This window comes from Odocoileus virginianus, unplaced genomic scaffold, assembly GCF_023699985.2.
Source record: "Odocoileus virginianus isolate 20LAN1187 ecotype Illinois unplaced genomic scaffold, Ovbor_1.2 Unplaced_Contig_76, whole genome shotgun sequence".
Classification (NCBI taxonomy): Eukaryota; Metazoa; Chordata; class Mammalia; order Artiodactyla; family Cervidae; genus Odocoileus; species Odocoileus virginianus.
In genome coordinates, this window is record NW_027224393.1 from 64,320 (window position 1) to 74,540 (window position 10,221).

At 39.8% G+C, this 10,221-nt stretch overlaps 1 pseudogene; it reads right to left on the reverse strand.

Moving 5' to 3' along the window:
• Nucleotides 1–629: 629 nt before the first annotated feature.
• LOC139034247 (olfactory receptor 4C45-like) lies at nt 630–1,578 on the reverse strand (annotated as a pseudogene).
• Nucleotides 1,579–10,221: the final 8,643 nt, after the last annotated feature.

Genomic DNA, 10,221 nt, shown 5'->3' on the forward strand with positions numbered 1-10,221 from the left:
TTATCTTTTTGGCATTGTGATAAGCAAAAATTTCTTTTTATTGCTGTGTTTATTTTATTTATAAACCTCTCAAACCAAGAAAGATCAGAAAAAGTGTATAAAAGCGCTATTTGAAAACTTATTTCCTACTATTCTGTCCTTTTTTCATGTGTAGTTATTTTCCCTCTTTTAAAATAAAATTTCATTCTAGCAATGGTGCTGGGTATAACAGGTGTTCAAGAATATTGCTGTTGATCTGTTTCATACCCACAGTCAGGGCAACATTATGATTTTTGTGGACCCATGGTACTTTCATCCTCTTGGGCCCTCTCCTCCATCAAAATGTTAAAAATTATCTTTTCTGACTGCATTGCTGTATAGATGACTATAATCTAAGCTGCATTTGGATTATATTAATTTCTTTCTTTCTGTTGTAAAAGAAATTAAAACATTTCATGGCCTCCTAAGACTATCGTGGGCTCTTGGCACTGGGTCTACTATGACTATCAACCCTGGCTTATGATGTATGAGCCCCTAAAGAAAATTGATCCAGACAGGTGAATCATCCCAGTTCAATAAGTTAAGAAGGGGAGAAAATTTCTGTAACCACCAGATTTTTCCTTTTTTGGCCTGAATACTCCACACAAGGTTTATTCATCACCAGTTTGCATTATTTGTCCCCAGAGCTTCTTCATGATATTTTTCACTTCTGCATTTCTCAGGGTGTACATTAAAGGGTTCAACATAGGAGTTACTATGGTGCAAAACACAGTCACAGCTTTGTCAATGGGGAAGGAGGTCACGGGTCTTAGGCAGAGGAACGAACAAGGTACAAAGAATGAGATGACAACTGTGACATGAGAGGCACAGGGGGACAGGGCTTTGCGATGCCCTTCAGAGCTGTGGGTCCTCAGGGAGCACAGGATGACAGCGTAGGAAGCAACCAGAACTGAAAAAATTAGCAAACACAGTGACCCACTGTTGGCAGAAATCAGGGGCCCCAGAGTGTGCATGTCCGTGCAGGCTAGCTCCAGGAGAAGTATTAAATCACACATAAGATGATCAATGACATTGTGGTCACAGAATGGTAACTGAACCATGAACAAAATCTGGATCCCTCCATGGAAAAACCCTAAAGCCCCAGCCATTCCAACCAGGAAAGCACACAAAGGTTGGTTTATGACAGTCATGTAGTGCAAGGGCTTACAAATGGCTACATAGTGGTCATAGGCCATGCCAATCAACAAGACAATCTCGGCTCCAGCAAAGAAATGTTCAGCAAAGACCTGAGTGATGCAATCACTGAAGGAAATGGTGTTCTTTCCAGAGAACAAGTCAAAGATCAAATTGGGTGCTGTGGAGGAAGAGTAGAAACCATCTATCATGGACAAATAAGACAGAAAAATGTACATGGGAGAGCCGAGGGCTGGACTGGTAAAGATGGTGACTGAGATGAGCTGGTTACCTGCCAATGTGATCAAGTAGATGACTATAAGCACCACAAATAAGAGTGGGCACTCCTGTAGTAGACACTCCTGTAGTAGGCATCCCTGGATTCTGCGTCAGGCCCAGCAGGATGAATTCTGTTATGCTGCTCATCCTTTCTATCAGCTCATCTTGAGCTGTTATTAGCACATGGTTGATCTGGAAAAATCACAATATTTCTGAGTGATGATATCTTAAATTTGATAGAAAATATCTCATCATCTCTTTAGCCCAGGTTCCTGGGACTGGCAGAGCTATTCCTTTCACTTACCTCTTATATTTTACAGAGAGTTGTAAAGAAGAATGGGAAGAGCTTAAACCTCTCCTGATTCATATTGTTTTATATATCATGACAATACCTTACAAATACCACAATAAAAGGGAGATTTTTTTTTATGAATATTGTCCTGCAGTTAGCTTCTAAACTTTCCTTTTAACTCTGAAGATCTCACAGATATCTTTCTTTGAGTTTGGGAATAAATTTCATTGACAGTTCTTTATAAAGTTATATTAATGTTGTCTATCAGAATGAATATTCATAGGTATATGGGCACAATATTTTAAAAATAAACTTTGTATCAGACATGAAAAACACCATTCAAACCTTACTCTGTACCAGCTGTGTTCTGTGACCCATTATTCCTTTCTTTCAAGTTAATGCACATGCACATGCAGAGACAGAACTGCAGATGGAGTTTTTGTACCTCAAGATGCTAAGAAACTCTCTTTATAACAGCTCTTTGAGTATCATTCACTCAACAGCCCTGAATGTTGTATCTGGCTCAACAAGATAGCTATGCTCACTCTTTCCACATCTCTGAATGTGAACATGTAAGTGGTGCAAAGTTCCCTGAAAAGTCCTCAGTATTTCTGAAATGAGCTTTCTGAGCAATTGTTCTTTCATCACATATAGAATAAAGGTTGGACTAGCTATATTACCCTATTCACATTTTGCTATGAAATGATATAAGTCATGAAGTTTTCCTTAGTTTCCTATTGCCAGAAATGTTAGGACCACCTGAGATAATACAATTTCCCCCTTTGGAATAAGTTTTTTCAATTAAGATAAGCTTGAAATTTTCATTATTAACTGGTAAAAATATTGACTGTATATAAGAATACATTCTTTTCTCGGGGAGTGAGCCTGTATATAGGTTTTCAAGATTTATTACATGTTGTTGTAACCAAGATCATTATCTATTTTATTCATTATCTTTCTTTTTCTCTTCTTTCCCTAATCCTTGCCAAAAACATAATCACATTTTTTTTTCCACAAAAATTTCTGGACACAGAGGTCAGCATCATGATCTCTCAGCTTCAATAAAGATGAGGAAAGATAGCTTAGAGTTTTCAGGAAAGCATATGCCTGAGCTGTTTTTTTCTCTCCATGACTCCGACGATGGTGACTATGGCCAATCATTCTTAAAAGAATAAAATACTTAGGAGTATATCTACCTAAAGAAACAAAAGACCTATACATAGAAAACTATAAAACACTGATGAAAGAAATCAAAGAGGACACAAACAGATGGAGAAATATACCGTGTTCATGGATTGGAAGAATAAATATTGTCAAAATGGCTATACTACCCAAAGCAATCTATAGATTCAATGCAATCCCTATCAAGCTACCAACGGCATTTTTCACAGAACTAGAACAAATAATCTCACAATTTGTATGGAAATACAAGAAACCTCGAATAGCCAAAGTAACCTTGAGAAAGAAGAATGGAACTGGAGGAATCAATCTGCCTGACTTCAGACTCTACTACAAAGCCACAGTCATCAAGACAGTATGGTACTGGCACAAAGACAGAAGTATAGATCAATGGAACAGAATAGAAAGCCCAGAGATAAATCCACGAACCTATGGTCACCTTATCTTCGACAAAGGAGGCAAGGATATACAATGGAAGAAAGACAACCTCTTTAACAAGTGGTGCTGGGAAAACTGGTCAACCACCTGTAAAAGAATGAAACTAGAACACTTTCTAACACCATACACAAAAATAAACTCAAAATGGATTAAAGATCTAAATGTAAGACCAGAAACTATAAAACTCCTAGAGGAGAACATAGGCAAAACACTCTCCGACATAAATCACAGCAGGATCCTCTATGACCCACATCCCAGAATTTTAGAAACAAAAGCAAAAATAAACAAATGGGACCTAATGAAACTTAAAAGCTTTTGCACAACAAAGGAAACTATAAGCAAGGTGAAAAGACAGCCCTCAGATTGGGAGAAAATAATAGCAAATGAAGCAACAGACAAAGGATTAATTTCAAAAATATACAAGCAACTCCTCCAGCTCAACTCCAGAAAAATAAATGACCCAATCAAAAAATGGGCCAAAGAACTAAACAGACATTTCTCCAAGGAAGACATACAGATGGCTAAAAAACACATGAAAAGATGCTCAACATCACTCATTATCAGAGAAATGCAAATCAAAACCACAATGAGGTACCATTACACGCCAGTCAGGATGGCTGCTATCCAAAAGTCTACAAGCAATAAATGCTGGAGAGGGTGTGGAGAAAAGGGAACCCTCTTACACTGTTGGTGGGAATGCAAACTAGTACAGCCGCTATGGAAAACAGTGTGGAGATTTCTTAAAAAACTGGAAATAGAACTGCCATATGACCCAGCAATACCACTTCTAGGCATATACACCAAGGAAACCAGATCTGAAAGAGACACGTGCACCCCAATGTTCATCGCAGCACTGTTTATAATTGCCAGGACATGGAAGCAACCTAGATGCCCATCAGCAGATAAATGGATGAGGAAGCTGTGGTACATATACACCATGGAATATTACTTAGCCATTAAAAAGAATTCATTTGAGTCAGTTCTAATGAGATGGGTGAAACTGGAGCCCATTATACAGAGCGAAGTAAGCCAGAAAGATAAAGACCATTACAGTATACTAACACATATATATGGAATTTAGAAAGATGGTAACGATAACCCTATATGCAAAAAAAGAAAAAGAGACTCAGATGTAGAGAACAGACTTGTGGACTCTATGGGAGAACCCGGGGGTGGGATGTTTCAAGAGAACAGCATCGAAACATGTATATCTAGGGTGAAACAGATCACCAGCCCAGGTTGGATGCATGAGACAAGTGCTCAGGCCTGGTGCACTGGGAGGACCCAGAGGGATGGGGTGGAGAGGGAGGTGGGAGGGGGGACCGGGATGGGGAATACATGTAAATCCATGGCTAATTCAATGTATGACAAAAACCACTGCAATGCTGTAAAGTAATTAGCCTCCAACTAATAAAAATAAATGAAAAAAAAAAAAAAGATTTAACTCACACATCCTGACTTCAGTGTGGTGACATGGAAGTCATGAAAATGGGAAATAATTTTTGATAATTACAGAGATCTTCAGAATCAGTCTACTTAGTGAGACATAAATGTTAATCCCAATCTTGTAAATGTGACTTTAGTGGTTCTCAACAGCATCTTGCCTGGGAACATTCCAGACAGTATTTTTTATTGACATTTCCACATCATTGTGTCCAAAGTCATTTTTAGAGAGAAAGATTAAGTTTCAATTTACAGAATCTAACTACAAATACTATTTCAGTGAAAATGAAATTGGCTAAGTTAACCTTCTTAAATTTTGGGGAAAAGGATTAGCTATCACTAACTTGGATCAGTTGGTTGTGGATTCTTCAGTTTTTAGATTAAAACCAGACATCAATTTCTTCCCTGCAGGCATTTGCCTCAAAGCTGCAAATAGACTGTAAACTAACAAGGAAGACAGTGGAATTCTTATGTCTCTAGACAACTCTCGCATTTTCTGGATTTACTCAGAAAACAAGCTGTTTTAGTCAGGAGGAAACTTTGATAGCTTTCAGATTTAATTTTAACTCACTTTCTGGGCTTATTATGAGATTATAAATGCATCTTCAAAACATATATTATTCAAATATATGCATCAAATTATTCAAATTTGATTCTTCTAATTAAGAAAATCTTGTATATGAAATTATAGAATGTATGTGAAAGTGTTAGTTGCTTAGTCATTTTTGATTCTTTGTGACCCCATGCATTGCTGCCCAGCAGGCTCCTCTGTCCATGGAATTCTCCAGACAAGAATACTGGAGTGGGTTGCCATTTCCTTCTCCATGGGGTCTTCCCGATCCAGGGATCTAACTCCTTTTATTCCTGATTAAGCCCTTCTTCTAAATCATACTGACCTTGGGAGCAGTGTCTTCCAAACAGACTTCAACTTGTTCATGTACAGCTTTGTGGCTGTTATTTACTTCAAGGTCCTTGTTTGTAATTCTTTCTTCATTGACTCTAGAGAAATGTTTAAATATACTTTCAAAAAAGTTCAGGGCTTGGCAGCACATTGACTTCTCAAGTCCTCAGAGGATTATTGACTCCGTAGGAATCTTTTCTGAAGCATCAGCCAAGGATGGTTTTTTGCTCCTGTTTGACTCACAAACAACATTAGAGACCAGCTTTAGAAATGCAGTTGAGCTTTGGATAAACATATGCTTCTGGCTATGGGCTTCTCTGGTGGCTCAGGTGATAAAGAATCTGCCTGCACTGCAGGAGAGAGACCTGGTTTGATCTCTGGGTTGGAAGAACCCCTGGAGAAGGGAATGGCAACCCACTCCAGTATTCTTGCTTGGAAAATCCCATGGACTTGTGGACAACAGTCTATGATGTCACAGAGTCAGACATAAGCCCCCTCACACACACACACACACACACTTCTGGCTATAGTTTAGGATGCAACTTAAGTAAGTAAGTAAGTAAGTAAGTAAGTAAAGTCGCTCAGTTATGTCTGACTCTTTGCGACCCCATGGACTGTAGCCTACCAGGCTCCTCTGTCCACGGGATTTTCCAGGCAAGAGTATTGGAGTGGGTTGCTGTTTCTTTCTTCAAGTGCAAATCCTGATATTAGGATTTTGTTGCTCATTTTGATGTTGGTTACCTTGCCAAAGGATATATGGGGTGGTTTTAGACATAGGGCAGAGTTCAGAGAATGGATTTCTCTCTGAAAACATGAGTGTTTTGTACAATATGGTTACCCTGAGAGTAGAAATGCCATTCTTTAAAATTATGGGCCATAATTACCCTCGGACGTCGTGACATGTTTATTAGTAGCTGACCGAGGAGACTTAAACAGCAGGTTCCCAGCTCCCAGACATAGAGTAATTTGAAAGGCATAAACATATGAACTATCTCTGGGATGAGGACCTAGGTGACAGGGCCTCATGATGTATTATAGAGCTTGTAGCTCTGCAACACACAGAGAGACCACAGGAATGTCTAGCGATTTTACTGTACCCTATGCTTTCTCACGGAGAAGGCACTGGCACCCCACTCCAGTCCTCTTGCCTGGAAAATCCCATGGACGGAGGAGCCTGGTGGGCTGCAGTCCATGGGGTCGCGAAGAGTCGGACACGACTGAGCGACTTCACTTTCACGCATTGGAGAAGGAAATGGCAACCCACTCCAGTGTTCTTGCCTGGAGAATCCCAGGGATGGCAGAGCCTGGTGGGCTGCCATCTATGGGGTCGCACAGAGTCAGACACGACAGAAGTGACTTAGCAGCAGCAGCAGCAGCAGCAGCAGCAGCAAGCTTTCTCAGGGTAGCCTTTGAAAAAAGTTATGCTCAGCCAAGCACTCGTGTATAAAGACATCGAGAGGGAAAGAACAGAAACACTACAGAAATGATGCTCCACTATAGTCTTCTCTCCCTCAGCTTCAAGGTGATGAAGAGCTGACTGGAATTCTGCACAGAATCATCTTTCTTTCTCATCTACTTTTAACTTTAAACTAAACTGATGCATTACTGGAATTCAGAACAGAGAAGGAAGCAATGCTTTCAGTTCTGTTTTCAGCAGTTAACGATGTTGCTTCTGTTAGCAGCCATCTCTCACTCTCAATCTGTCCCATTCCCCTGATTTTTTTTAATTGTCATAAAATACATATAAAATGAAGTTTACCATTTTAAGTACACACTTGAGTGGCATTAAATACATTCACAATGTTGTGCAAACACCTCACCAACCATCTTCATAATTTTTCACCTCAGACTGAAACTCCATATTCTTTAAATAATTATTTATCATTCCTCCCTCCCCCCAGGTACTAGCCATCATTATATAACTTTTTTTTTCCATGAGAGTCTAGGTGTCAATATATCATAACATGTTTAGGAAAATAAAGGTTTGCTTCTCACTCTATGATGGGGAATCTTGAGGACATAGAGTAGATGATTATGCTTATGTACAGAAGTGACTGAGAAAATCACACTCAGCCAAACTACTTTGTAGAAAACACCTGTACAAAAATGAAGAAAAACACTGTAAGTAGGAAAGCTTTGCTTCTGCTTTTTCTTTTTCGGACTCTGATGTGGAGTTGATTGCAACATTGCCAGGAATCATCTCGAGTGATGTAATTCACTGGGCATTTTGGGTTCAGGTTGTTCCTCTACCTAAGGAATTGATCAGGAGTAGGAATGGTTATGCTCCCTACCCACAGAACAATGCCCTATTGAGAGAGTCTCTTTGAGGAAAATGTCAGAGTCCTTGGGAATTTAGAGAAACACTTATTCACATAAGTAGAACATGGATTCCATCAGCTTGACTGGTTGGTGGGGGTTTTGCCCTGGGAGGAGGATGCCAGCAGACACAGGATGACTGACCCATAGTGGGAACTTCCTAGCAATGGCACAGAATAATTATAATTCTGATTGATCATTGATTTCAAGAAGACAAGAAGGAAACTGCTTTTGTAATCATTGTTTCTCTTTTTTTTTTTCTTCTCAGACACAATCCCTTAGATTTATCAAGACCCAGAGACACTCTGAGAGATAGTGAGGGACAGGGAGGCCAGGCGTACTTCAACTCAGTCCATGGGGTCTCAAAGAGGGGGACATGACTTCGTGACTGAACAACAAGGACACTTTGAGTGTGATCTGATAGTTTATAGAATGGTGAAATCGTGCAAAAAGATGGTGCCTTCAATAGGAAGAGCTGGTCTCCTAATTTATAGAAGGAAGGATGTACTGGAAAGGGAAATAAGCTAATAATGAGAATTTGGTGGGAGAGGGAAGAGTAGGGGTGAGTTTAGAAATAACTGAGGAGGGATTTAAGTTATCACATAGATTGGAACCAAAGGTACTGTTTCCTTGTTTTGACCCCAGATTGTGTGTGAATGGTGGTTCAGTTAGAGCATACAGATTAATGACCAAATGTTAAAATTTTGATAGTTAACAAACTAAGATTTCTATGATGAGAGAAGGCAGTTGCATGCAGAACACACAAATTTACATTAAAACTAAGTAGGAACCCTTGCATATATATTAATAGTTTGCAAGAGAGGGCAAAAGGGGATATAGACATAATTATTGATAAGGAGGCTTGAGATTGAGAGAAAGATTCTGTTTTGGTCCCGGTTTTTCCTGAGATGTAGGGAGCATAGCATCCTCCTGAGATACATGGAAATTTTGTGGAGATAAAGTTTGTTGGAAATCAGTGGAAATTTAGAACATATACTAAAAAGAATGTGTAGGAAGAAGGAACTGTTTGGAACAGCCAGAACATTTGCTCAAGAAGTTTTGAAGATGTATTCACATTAGAGTTGAATTTTTGTTGTCACTCCTAGTTAATAATGGGCTCCCCAGGTGGCTCAGTGGTAAAGAATCTGCCTGCCAATGCAGGAGCTGCAGGAGACTCAGGTTAGATCCCTGGGTTGGGAAGATCCCTGGAGGAAGAAATGGCCATCCACTTGAGTATTCTTGCCTGGAAAATCCCACTGACAGAGGAGCCTGGAGGGCTACAGTCAGCCCATGGGGTCACAAATGGACAGACATGACTGACCGACTGAGCAGCAATAGCTAGTTAGTAATTTTCTTCAAGATTGCCTTATATCTCAGGTGGAGGGAAAGACATGTTTGTGTATGAACTTGTGGTTTAGATACTTCAGTTACTGTAGTGCATTGCACTGAAGCAAAAATGTTCTGTTTGGACTTGGTTTTGTAAAGATCGCCATTTATTCATTCTGTATTTTGAGAACAAAGATAACTGCAAAAGTGATGGAAACCTTTTCTCTCTCTGATATTTATAAGCCTTTAAAAGATGAAATGAGTCAATGTAACTAGTCAGGATAGGATCATTTTGCTGTAGCAACAAATGAACCCTGAATTCGCAGTGGCTTAGCACTTTAACTTTCATGTCCTGTTCAGGCCTAATTCACTGAGAGATAGTTGCACCTCTAGGACAGTCCTCTTCCAGATAGCTACTGGTTGACACAGCTTGCTTCACTGTGTGGCCCCGCCATCTCAGTGTGTGTCTTCCAGGTTTGCTGAGCAGGAAAAAAGAAACTGAAATAGTCCTGGCGAGGAACATATTGACTTCTAAATGTTTCAGCCTAACTGTGATACACATCACTTCCTGTTTAAAAACAAAGGGACTGGAAAATATGGTAGTAACATACGGATTCTTCATGATCAGCAAATGGATTGGTAACATTTGGAAAAAAAAAAAACCCACAGTCTCCCATTTAAGGGGTTTCCCAGGTGGTGCTGTGGTAAAGAGTCCACCTGCCAATGCAAGAGACACAAGGGACGTGTGTTCAATCACTAGGTCCAGAATATCCCCTGGAGAAGGGAATGGCTACCCACTCCAGTATTCTAGCCTGGAAAATCCCATGGACAGAGGAGTCTGGTGGACTACAGTCCATGGATTCACAGAGTCAGACATGACTGAGTGTCTCTCATT